The following is a 12,909-nucleotide window of genomic DNA, read 5'->3' as shown; positions in this document are numbered from 1 at the left end:
GATTCATGAACAAATGAAAAACATGTATTTTAAAGCAAATCTTAAACGCTTGAGAAGCCCATAGATCTTCACTTCCTGGCCCCATATAAAAGCTAGCAGAACAGTTGGAGATATGTCGTACCATGCGGCAGTGGGGTGAGACCTGTTTGTGGCTACCATCTTACTTAAGGCCAGGGATGGGAAGCTTTAATGAGGTGGGGGCCACACGTACTTTGGCTGTTTGGAGCTACCTGCCTGAGCTGAGGGTAGCTACTCACATTCTTAGTGGAGCGACCCTTTCTTCCAGCAGAAAAATGAAGACCTTCACAAAGAAAGGAATCTCTCTGGGGTGCCCTCCCTTTTTTGACCAGCGAATCACTTGCTGGCTTACATGTAGCATATGAAGCAACAGCTGTCCCATAGGTGTTGTTTCTGATCTTGCTAGCGCTGCCTTTTCTGTGCTCACTGGACACTTGTCCCAGAGGGCGCTTTTGTCTTCATAGCTGTCCTTGAAGCTCTTTCTTATTCTCACTCTTTCCCTTCTTTTTCTAGCACTGGGAAAGCTGAAATGTTCTTAGCCAGCTGCATACTGGTAGTCCTCACTTACTGACTGCCTTGTTTAGTGACCAAAATGACAACAGTGTAAAAAAAACAGCTTTGCAATCAATTTACAACCATTGCAGTGTTCTGTAGTTATGTGATCGTCATTTGCATGCTTCCCAACCAGTTTGCGACAAGCAGAGTTAATGGAGAATGTGGAAGTAAAATTGCAAGTCATGGTCACATAATGTTTCGTTTAACCACCTGTAGTGACTTGCTTAATGACCAAATGGGAAGTGATGTTGTAAGTCCATCAGTGGTCACATGGTTTTCTGCTTAGCGACCGCAGTGCTTAGTGATGGAGTTGCCAGTCCTAATTGTGGTCACTAAGTGAGAACTACCTTGTACATGTATTTAGTCTGTTTAGTGCCAGTTCCCAGAGGGGTTGCATATTCTCAACAGCTGGCACTGCCTGGGTGCTTTCTCTTACTTGGAGATGTTGGAGACCAAGTACAGTGTGTAAGCAGCCAGTTTCAAAGTCTCAGCAAGTTCTTTCTGAGTCACGGGAACAAAGCGTTTAAGGTATGGCAATTACAGAGTCTCTTGACCTGCCCTCTGTGTGTATAATCACTGTGACCAGTGTAAGTCTTTGGTGTGCAGGGTCCCTCCCTTTTCAGTGATGGACACCCTAACTCCCTTTAAACAATTTCGGATTTGGGTCCATCATGCAGATGCCTTCAACTGCATGGGACTGTTTTCTTGTCACTTGTGCCAGTAGAGCTGCAGGATATCGTAGTCTACAGCTAAAACAGCCAGGGGTGTAACATTCATGTCTTTCCCCTCTGATGCAAGGAGTGGGTCAAATCACAAGTTTGATCATGCCCAGGCATTGCCCGGACTCAACATGTAGGACAGCTTTGTGGGATAGTGCCATGCTGAAGGAGGCTTGGCGTGGTTGTAGATGCATGGATGAAGGAAACCCAAGGGGACTTGATGCCACAGGTTTTAGGAAAACTGATGACTGCTGTATGTGTCAGAACACTAAGAACAGAAGGAGCAGACCAAACATGTGCCACTTTAAGGTTTCATACAATTACGTTAGAGCTGTTCTCTTAATCATCCTGTTTGCTTTCCTTGTTATGAATCTGGAAGCTGTAAGCAAAAATTGCTAGCCTGGGGTGTGGTGCTATATGAGGCTATGCTACGTGGAAAGTGGCTTGACGTAAATACAGTTCCAATAAATCTGATGAGATATGGAGACATTTAATACTTCATCAAAAGAAAGGGAAGATGCAGCAAAGTTGTAACAAGCATTTTAAGAAACAGTAGTTTAAAAATCCATTTTAGTGCTTATACGTGTTCACCTACTGTTGCTACTTTTATTAGTATTTTACACACTGAATTTATCGTTGCTACTAGTGCTGCTATGATTTTATCTGGGTGTGTGTTGTGTGTTCTATATGAAAAACTTTAGCTGATTTGTCTTCTCCTGCATTTATTAGGTGGTCTAGAAGTAGAAGAACAGGGATTGAAATGAACACTTAATGAAAAAGAAGTGGGAGGTAGAACTGAAATTGGTTTCATACCAGATTGATCCAATGATATCAATCTCCTTACAGGGTGGCGTCTGTCAGATGAAGAGGATTTCTCCTTCTAATTCCACCCTACTACAGTTCCTTCCAATCTGCTCTGAGGCATTAGGGACCCTCCAGATTGCTTATACAGGTGCTAGAGGGGATATGGGAGAGTGACCTGCAATCCTGTCATGTAACATTGGGCGTAGTCATCATAACTCATCTGCCATGACTTCTACTGCCTGTTCCATATTTCATGTTTGTTATTTAATTGGACCCGTTCCAGTGATATTTAAAATTCTATGTTTGAGTTGGTTCACATCAAGAAATGGCATTCATATATATGATCACAGTATCCCTAGAGAAAGAGCTTTTCCACCATTTGATATTGCCTCAAACATATTCTTATTTCTGTGAAGTCTGTTCACATTCAGCTGTAGTATCCAAGAGATGTGTGTGCACAGAAACCATCTATATATGGTATTTGTCCAGAAGAAGGGAATTTATTGCACTTTGGGGGAACAGAGACAACTGGCTTTAAGTGGTGGTGTTCAGGAAGTCACTGTTTTCTATTGTATTTCAGCCTGGATGGTGATATTCTAATAGCAAGAATGAAGCAGTTTCATTAACATTCACTCCTTCTTGATCAGAGGAGGCATTTGTGAAAATAATGATTATGTGACCACAATGTCAGAATTTTTAGTATTTGCATAAGCTCATATACCCCACAAACAAAAGTTTCCAACACTGAAGCATTTGTCTTCCATTCTTTTTCAGTAGCAATTACTAGAATTCAGGTACATGTGGTTGAAAGTCCAATTACTTACAGTTTTCATAAACTGCCTCAGTAGCAAGCGCTCTTGTGGATTCTGCCTGAAAGAAGATTTTGTGAACAAGATGGTTAGCTAAGTCACGCACAAACTTGGTAAGCTGGGTTTATCTACCTGGAAGAAATTAGAGAATGACAACAAGCTTTATGTTTGTGAATGACTTCATTCTTGGGCTTCTTCTGGGTGAACGATCCAGCATTCACAGGACATGCTGCACTTTATTGTGGCTTGATTAGCTACTTACGAGCCACTGCAGGATAGGCAGAGTCACTGATGTAGGGGCCCGTTTGTCGCTAAGTCTGACTTATGACTTAGCACAAGGCTCAAAAACCTTTCTAGCCTGTAGGGGTTATTGCATTACCTTGCATGATGATGCAGGTGACCCCCACTGAAAACTCACCCCAAGTATAGTGAGACTGTGAAGTCACCCAAAATAGGGGAACACAGAAATCTTGGCAGGATTCTTGCCTGAAATTTTCCAAGATCTCATGAGAGACAACCAGAGTTTTGAAGATATGGCAATTTTGTGATATTTGGGTCATTTTTAAAAGTGTGTGTGTGTGTGTGTGTAATGGAGGGGCTATGGAGAACGTTTAGGAGTTTTGTGGTATCGTCATGTTTCTGAGCTCTGATTTGTGTGTAGACTGGCTCTTAGATATATAAAGAAGTAAAGTTTGTCTGAAATTCTAGTCACTAGTGTAAATCTATAATGTGTGTGTGTTGTTAGATAATATGTCCCTTTGGTATCTGCCAGTTCACCAGCAGATTATAATATTTAATGTCGATTCATTGGGCAGAAAGCATAGTGAGGAATTGTTTCTAACTTCTGGACGTTAATGAAAAATGGTCTTTTGTATGAATGGTTGACTTAGTATTTCTTTAAGGGTTCTCTTGGGATGGATTACAGTGACTGTTTTGGCTCCTCCTTCTGTGTGAGACGGAAAGGGACTGTGCTTCCAAAAAATTAAGCTGATTTCAATGCCAACTCAAAACATTTAGCTACCTGAAATCTCAAGCCAAATGGTATGTCCCTTTGGGTACGGCCAATGCTTTCTCGAAATTTATTGCACCTTTGATACATCACTTCCTTCTTTTATAAGAATGAAGAAGGGCCATCCTGGATCAGATCAAAGTTCTGTTTGGTCCAGCAATCTGCTCCTGCAGAGGTTAGCCAGATGTCTCTAGGAAATCCAGGAGCAGGAGAGGAGCAGCAGCTGCCTTCCCATCATGGCCCATCGCACCACTTAAAACAAGCTCCTTCGGGCTGCTACAGAGCAGGGCCTGCTTGGCTGCAAGGAATATTGGATTATGCAGCCTTGTCATCCTGGTTGTGAAAGGCTCACAGAGGAAGACTGAACAAACGAAAGGGAAATGATCATTTTCTTATTTTCTACCACTGAATATATCCGAAACTCCCCACCCGCCACTCTGTAAACTATATACAAGGTTGATTTTTTTCCATACGTTGTCCAGATGAAGGCTGCAATTCTCTGCTTGCTGACACGAAAGTCCCATTGCTCTCAAGAAAAGCACTGGCTTAGTGAACTTAGTGGATTTAGTAAACTTGTACAGGACTGCACTGCGAGGCTATACGCCACATTTCATACCAGAATAACAGAGTGCTTTACAAAACAAAATACAAGGTAGTAATCATTAAAAGTAGGGCTTATAGATCAATATCCAGTGGCAATCAGCACCAAAATAACAGCACTGAGGCCTGGGAAGAGAGACTTGTATATTGATCATTGGATGCAGAGGCCTCCCTTTCTGCAGGTATCTTTATTTCATGAGGGGATGTGGGGGTCTGAACCAGAGAAGCTGCATAATTTTGCTGTTTGCATGGGGTGGCTAACCCACGAAGGGGACTGCGATCTCAGCTGCTCTCATGTCATCAACTAGAGCTGCAAGACAGAGAAATTAAAAAAAAGGTTTTTCCTGGAAAGGGCAGGTTAGCAGGGATCACTTTTCTCTTTTAGACCAAGTATTGGAGGAAAAAAAACACACAAGTAAACATGGATTTAGTTCAGCCTTTCATGACATTGGAAATGATTTTCTTCCTTCATTAGAAATAAAATGATGGGCAAGATTATAATATCGATAAGTTGTTTGACACAATTTATGTATAGCTTAGATTGTGGATCAATTAAGTTGCCATCTGGCTTAAAAATACAACAGAATAATAAAAAGGTTCTAGAGGGTCAGATTCACAAACTTCCAGGAGCACAGTTACCAAGGTGAGCCTGAAAACAATCCAGAATCTCGGCAGCTTCATAAAATTCTGGATGCTCCATAGCTACAGTTTATGAAGGTAGCTGAAAGCAATCCTATCTCCTGAGAGCTTCATATTTCCTGATTAGAAAAATCGTCTCCTCCTGAATCATATCCTTCCACTATTGCTAACTGCCTCTGTTGGACTGGTTCCAGCCTGAATATGTTGCTGTGAATTTGGCCTTGGAAGAAGGCAGAGAGGGAAAAAAATATCTCCAGCTTGCCAAGCTGCCAGAAGCTGGTCAATAATTGCTCAGGGATTTAAACTCACAAAGCTCTAACAATAGCACACTTCCCAGCCAGCGCCTTTTTAGTTAAGACTTTGCTTTGCTTCCTGTTGCAGCAAGGGTTGTTGTTATTTCCTAAGCCTACTCATTAGATCTTGGGTGCCCTTAATGAAATCATGTTGCACAAAAAAGGAACCCCAAGAAGGCCTAGGCAGAAAATAGACCTTGGGTGGAAGCAAAATCCTCTAAAGGCTGGTGAAATTTCTCAGCTGAGATGGGAGGCCCACCCTGAGAAAAGGGAGTAGGACTTAGGCAGTGTTTCTCAACCTTGGCAACTTTAAGATGTGTGGACTTCAACTCCCAGAATTCCATAGCCAGCATGCGGGCTGGGGAATGCTGGGAGTTGAAGTCCACACATCTTAAAGTTGCCAAGGTTGAGAAACACTAACTTAGAGGAATGGGGGTCACGCCACTCAATCTCCCATTCCTTAGTTTCCTCACTCATAGGATGGAGGTGCACAACCTTCAGGCCCCAAGGTAACACGCTTTCAATAGCTGCCATAGATGGAAGTGTCATTTTTAATGTCATAGAAAGGGGAAATGATTAAATGCACCAGGAATAATAATGCAAACAATATTTAATTAACTGTTTTACAGATAGATCAGTTAGATTATTTGTATGGTTTATTGTTCTGATGGTTTTAGTCCTGGCTGGCTATTTATGTGTTTTTAATTGTTTTAACTGTTTTCTAGGATTTAGTAAGTATCTAATGAAGTGAGCGGCTATCACAGATTTAATGAATTAATTTAAATTAATTATTTATGTTGGCCTTGCCTATTTTTTTTCTCTTTTGAGCATGCCTCCCGTTATGCACCCCAGTAGGTAACAGCACCTTACTAACATTGGCTGATTTTCAAGCTAATTCAGGTTAGACCCAGTTAGTGTTCCCAGTTAGAGAAAGAACAAATTACAAAGTCCTAGAGCTGCTGGTGGTGACAGGTGAAAGTAGAATTGGGGGTCCTGGGTTCTTGTGCCCAGCAACACACTTTGTGAATGCATTGTAATTCTCATGCTTTTACTGCACAGTTCTGGCTTCCACCCCCACCCCGGCCAGAGAGTGCAAAGGTTACTCCTATGTGTGGTCTGTCTGACAAAAACCTGCTTGGGCTCATCATTTAACCCACCATTTCAAATGGCTTCACGCTAGGGAGGGAGCAGGCGGGGAAGAGGCATTAACACACAAGGAATTTGGCCAGAGTCCCATGGCTCACTCTTAATTCCGAGTGGGAATTAACATTGTCTAGCTTTGCAAGGTTACCTTCAGCAGAAAAAACATGGGTCTTACTGACAAGTGTGCTTGTTGGGAAGGGAGGGAGGGAGGGAGGGAGAGGCTATTTTAATGCTGTTGAGAAACTGTTCCAAAACTGAAGACATGAGAAAAGTCATTTCGCTGCTCAAGTGGAGGGGGCTTGGTTTGAAATGCCTGTGGGGCTCTTTAGGAGCCCTGTTTGGCTGGCAGGAGGGCAGCCTTCCCCTCCCTGGATCAAATACTGAACTATGGCTAGCTGGTTGTAACAGAAGTTATCAAGGGAGGTGCGGGTGTCACCTGATTCTGGAATAAGCAAGATGATCATAAAAAGCATGTCTTGGAAGATGTCCAGAATGTCCTCCTTTGGGTTGGGCACAGAATTGTCAAATCAGTGACGGGGTTGACTATGAGAGGAATGCTGAAGTCAAAGACCTTTCAGCTTTCAAAATGACAGAAGCAGTTCAGTGGCAATATGGAAGGATATTTTACATCTACACATGATTACATCTTTGTATAGGATGAGAATATAATAGGTCCCAGTTTACATCTGTAGTTAATACAAGGTTAGATGTTTATTTCAGATGTCAGATGTTTGATCACCTCTTCGTCCATGGAGATTGATATGAGGTAAACTGGGACCTATATATTCTCATCCTATACAAAGATAAGGCAAGAATCAATGTCTGTCAGATACTTCTTAGGTGTAATATTCATTCATCCCCATTTACATTGAAGCCTCACAGTCCACTTCCTTAACTAAGTGATTTTGATACAGGCGGTGCTGCTTCTGAGGCTGGTAACTTTCAAATCATGATCTGTGTCAGCAATTAAAATGCTTGTGTAGGTCCAAAGAGAAACGGATTGATTGTCACTGCTGCTTAACAATAGAGTTTGTGTGTCTCCTTAGTTTGCTTGCTTAATGTGTTTTCTAAAGAGCTGGGGGTGGGGTGGGGGTCCAGGGATTGCTTTCAGAACAGATGTTACCTTTGTAACTTTATCTGAGGGTGGTAACCCTAGCTTCTAATTTGTATTTTACTTAAAGAGCAGGAGGTGTTGTGGCACCTTCATCACTTCATAGTTTATTGTAGCATAAAGCTTTGGGGGCTAGAAATAATTTCAGTAGCTGTATGAAGCAGTTTCAGAAGTAGTCCAAGTGCTGTAAAAATTGTAATTGTAATTATAACGATTTTATGAGGTGTAGCCAAAAGTAAAGAAATGTAAAGTGATATTTATGTACTCATTGTTATGTAGAATGCAATGAATTCAAGAGTAGAACTAATCTTGATAAACTGGAATATAACTGTTTATATTGCTTATATTCCAGTTTATCAAGATTAGTTCTACTCTTAAATTGTTATATTTAAGAATTAACTAACTATTGGTTATATTTGGTTTTCTCTTTGATCTACCACAACTGGTCCACCACTCCCTCCTATATCTAATCTAATATAAAACAAAAATATGTACCCTTGAATATATTTATACATTGGCTCCAGTTGGTCAGAACAAGCTGTAATTTGGTTTCTTAGATACTTAAATTGTCTAGGCCACTTCATGTTATCTACTGGAGTGAAACATAACCTACAAATGTTTTTCAGGAACAACTGGATCACAGTTTGATCTCCTATTTGAACCGTGGAAAGCACCCTGTATGGCGTAACCTCCCTTCCTGCTGAACCAGGCTGCTGCCTCAGGTATGGTCAAGGACACTGTCTTTGAGTCAAGCTGGTTGGCTTTTGTGGGTGAGGGATGGAAGGGACACCAGGTGATCCTTCACTTCAGATAGCAAAATGTTATGGGCTCACCCTGACCCCAGATGGGCTGAATTCCCACCACCTTGCAAAACTGTCTGAAATCAAAGAAGATGCAGGGAGTCTTCTGGGTAAACCTAATTCAGATGATACTGCCTATGGGCTAGAACTATTTTTTTTGGCTGTTGCCAAACTCAAGGACATATTTCTTGTTGCTGCAAGTCCAGCATATAGTAAGCATTCAGGGCATAAACTGTTAAAGCATAGATGTCAGGTTTAGGCTGAGCGATCTTTAAGCTACTGCTGCCAGAATGATCTCACTGATGATGGTGAGGTTATTCTGGAGTCAATTATCTGAGACAGATAGTGCTATTTTTCTTATAAAGAACCTTTTGCACAGTGATTTTCTTTTTCTTAATGAAACTGAACCAATAGCCAGTTGACCATTTGAAGGCTTGCAGAAAGAGTCTCTGAACATCTGGGTTATGGTGGTTTCAGGAAATTCTCGGCATTCTTAAAGGAGAATCTGATAAACGCAGAGCAGGTGCTGAGCAGCCAAAGACCTGATCTCTTCATTGCCCTTTAAAAAGGGATTAAAGCAGAAGAGTTACAAAAGTGGATGCCTGTAATTATGCCACACGTCTTGTTCTCTAGTGCAAAGCATATATCTGTGATGGCCAAACTAGACATGATGTTAAATGAGCCCTTACGTTTAGCTTACCTATTGGGGGAGGGCAGTGAGGTTATATTAATTAATTATTTATGGATTTTAGCCACTGTTGGAGGGATTGGGGTGTTTGTTCTTTTTTGTTATTGTGAGCCGCCCAGAGTCACCCGTTGCGGGAGATGGGCAGCATACAAGTTAAATAAATAAACAAACAAATAAATAAATAAATAAATTTGCTGTAAATTGATCAGCTACTGGTGAATTCAGAGAAGAACATTGCTAGATTTAGGGTATTTCCAGATAAAGCTCTTAGTGTACAATAACTCTATCTTATTTGACAGGTAATTTGACAGGCAAGAGCAGGAACATTGTCTTCTTTGTAATTCTCCTGTGTTTTGCCATTGCTTCTTCTCTTAGTTTTTGTTTGCACAAGAAAATGTTAAGGAGATAAAGTGGAAACTGTATGACCTCTCTTGATTGGCAGTGGTCGGAACTGTGCGTCTTGGAGGTAGCTACAGCGGTGGCTGAATTTATGTTAGACACAATCTTAAAGGAAATCAGTGCAGAGGAAAAAAGTCCTTCTTAGAGAAAAAATAAATTCCTCAGTCTTATCGGCTTGTAGTTTGAAGGGCAACCAAGGGGAGAACAGCATTCCCTACCACATACATGTTTCCTAATGTCTACCCACTAAATCCACTGGAAAGAAACAAGTGTGTCTTTTCCAGGCTGGGATAACTGCAGCTGTGGTTAGCTTGGGAGTATTACATGATAGTGGAATAGCTTGGAATTTTGTGGATGGAAGGTCTCCTATGATCACTCAACGTGCTCCTTTATTCCCCTATCACTGTTGGAGGACTGGTTTTGAAAAGGAAGGTCCACAATATCTGATTCCCCCCTCCCTACAACACACAGATAAGATATGTTCCCAGGAACCAGGATGTTTGCTAAATCACAAAAAAAAAAGAAACTCACTTGGACACACAATATTTACATAATGAAATGTTCACCTGACTTCACGTGATAAAACATTAACAATTGCTTGCTGATATAAATGTGCTCATTCCTATTTTTATGGTTGATTGTTTAACCATGACTCTTACATCTCTTTTTGTACATGTTCAGTTTAATTTTGAGGTTGATCCATATTAATTAAAACATGAACTATCACTGTTAGTATTATTTAAGATTTGATGATGCTCTTACAACAATCCTTCCCAATCAATGTGTGTTACGATGAAGAGGGACAAAGTTTTGATTCCCTATAGTATCTATGCATCTCAATGCTGTTCTTTTGGGATTATTATTCTTTTCATTCATACCTACAGTATGTTCTTTGGATCTTGAGTTTTCTTCCCCAATTTCTTGTGAAAAGATCTGATTTTGCTGGGCTTAATTACTAAATGTGCCTTTTCTCCAGGGCTTGATATGAATGAATGAACTTTCCAACCAAACTGGCAGTTTAACAACATATAGGAAGCAAAATGTCACCAGTGCTTTTAAGAAAATTTGATCACAGCTTTCTTTCTTTCTCAGATTTACCTTACCACCTGAAACCAATTGGATGCTAGGCCACTTACAGAATTTGCATACTAAAAATAGGATATAAAATCAGAATAAAATTAGAGTTTGAGAATATATATTTTCCAGAATTTGCTTTCCTAGTAGCAAGGCTTAACTAAAAAATAAAAGTATTTGTCCCAAACAGCCATTAGTTTAACTGAAAGCCCAGATGAAAGGAGCAATGGGGAAATTAACCATCCCTCCTCTCTTTTAAAGGGAACCTTGCAAAATTCTCTCTTCCACACTGTGGTTTTCATTTTTTTTTATGTGTTTTATTTTACAGAATAATCTCGCCATCAGCACAGTTTTTCAAATTTTATCTGCCCAGATAGGTCTATCTAGAGACTTTTTGAGGTTTTCCAGTGAGCAACTATGACTTTTTATTTTGTTAACTCCTGGCAATTGCCTGGACAAGTCTCTGCAGTTTTCTTGGCAAGATTTTCGGAAGTGGTTTGCCACTGCCTGCTTCCCAGGGCTGAGAGGGAGTGACTGGCCCAAGGTCCCCCAGCTGGCTTCGTGCCTAAGGCGGGACTAGAACTCTGGGTCTCCCGGGTTCTAGCCTGCAGCCTTCACCAACCACTACACCAAACGGGCTCTCAACTATGACTTTGGAGACAGCAAAAAAAAAAAAAAAAGGTGATTACTGTATTTACCAGGAAGGAAAGCGTCCCTAAATTTAATACAATTTCCCGTGAAAAGGAATATTACACAGGAAAAAATATTACAAACTTATACACACAATTCATAAATCAGGTGCTCCAAATGTGTCAGATGTCGGTATTATAGATTTTAAATGTTAAACCCTTAAGTTCATAGCACTTTATGCTTAATTTAGATTTTTATTTTTTATGTTGAGTCAAAAGAGTTTAAGTACTTTTTAAAAAACGTGTAACTGGTCTGTTCTTGTTTTGTTGGAGCTTTAATGCCCCTGAATAAATGAGCCACGGTTGTCAGCCTTCAAAATGTCTTCCCGCCTTTTGGTAAAACTTAATTTTTCTTATTTAAAAGAATACTTAATTATGAAAAAACATTCACATGTTAACGTCTAGGTTCCTTTGCTCTCATAATAAACAAAGATCTCCCTTTTCGATTCTACCAGTTACAGGAAGGAAATGTGGAGTAGTTCTCCCTTTGCTGCATTAATAAAGTGCTGAATAAGTTTTAATGTCAAATGTCACTTAGACAAATGACACTGTACATATAGAGGAAATTGAGATGCTTGCAAATGGATCTATTTAAACGAGATTGCTAAACATGTCACTGTTGAAGAAGAAGAATGATGCTAGTTATAGCTGCTGTTTAAATAAATGTATAGCAGTTAACTGAAATGTGGCATTTTTCTTCTTTGCTATAGTTATCCATTCTCTTTGTGGTCCAAATCCTCAGACTTCATGTAAGGGATACTTTTCAGATTTTCAACCAGGCACTTCCCTTTTTGCCATAATTTCTGGTTTGGTGGTAGGGACTAGCCTTTCATGCAGGCCTCAGTATTACAAAGAAGGGTTCCAGTGGTGTCCCATTCCGACTTCCTTATGGCTGTCTGCACGCTAGCTTTGCACCTTGCTTCTACTGCAGTTGAGATAGCTGGTGGTGTTATTTTAATGAAATGAGCAATGATGTCTTTAGGTTTTAGTTGAGATTATATCCTTTTCCACTTCTGTGGCTGTTCCTTGGCGTTCTGGGCAGTTTCAGAGAATCCGTTTACAAAAAAGGCAGCCATACTATCCTTTCTTCTATTTTTTAAACTCTGTGTGCTTAAAGAGCAAATTCCTGGGGTTTCTGATAGATTTTCCCGCTCAGCCTAATGCTTCCTTTTAGGTTTGCTCTATGTTAATCAATTTAGCTGAGGAAAATGTGTCAGTTTCAGACCAAATGGATGAAGTGTTGTAGCTCAGTCATTAGGGTTGGCATCCTTTGAGGTTCCCATGGAAATCAGCCCTATCTTATTATCCTCTGAAGAGAGTACCTCTCTCTTGGAGTGAAGGAAGAAGTGGTATTGGATTGGCTAGTTATGCATAGCAGTCATTTCATTATCCTGTGAAACCAGTGAGGCAGATTGGATTAAATCAAATAGAATTAAATTATGATCTCAATCACTCCTCAGGATGACTCTATTTTAATGATTCAAATCACTATGAGGACTTTGTTTTTAGTTGAACATAATATCTCCTTGTTGATATTCTATAAGCTTAATATACGTTCA

This window comes from Python bivittatus, unplaced genomic scaffold, assembly GCF_059951505.1.
Source record: "Python bivittatus isolate LINGU-HERP-01145 unplaced genomic scaffold, Pbiv_v1 ctg000200_np1212, whole genome shotgun sequence".
NCBI classification, from domain to species: Eukaryota; Metazoa; Chordata; class Lepidosauria; order Squamata; family Pythonidae; genus Python; species Python bivittatus.
The sequence above is the reverse complement of the archived record's forward strand: the minus strand, read 5'-3'. Positions refer to the sequence as shown.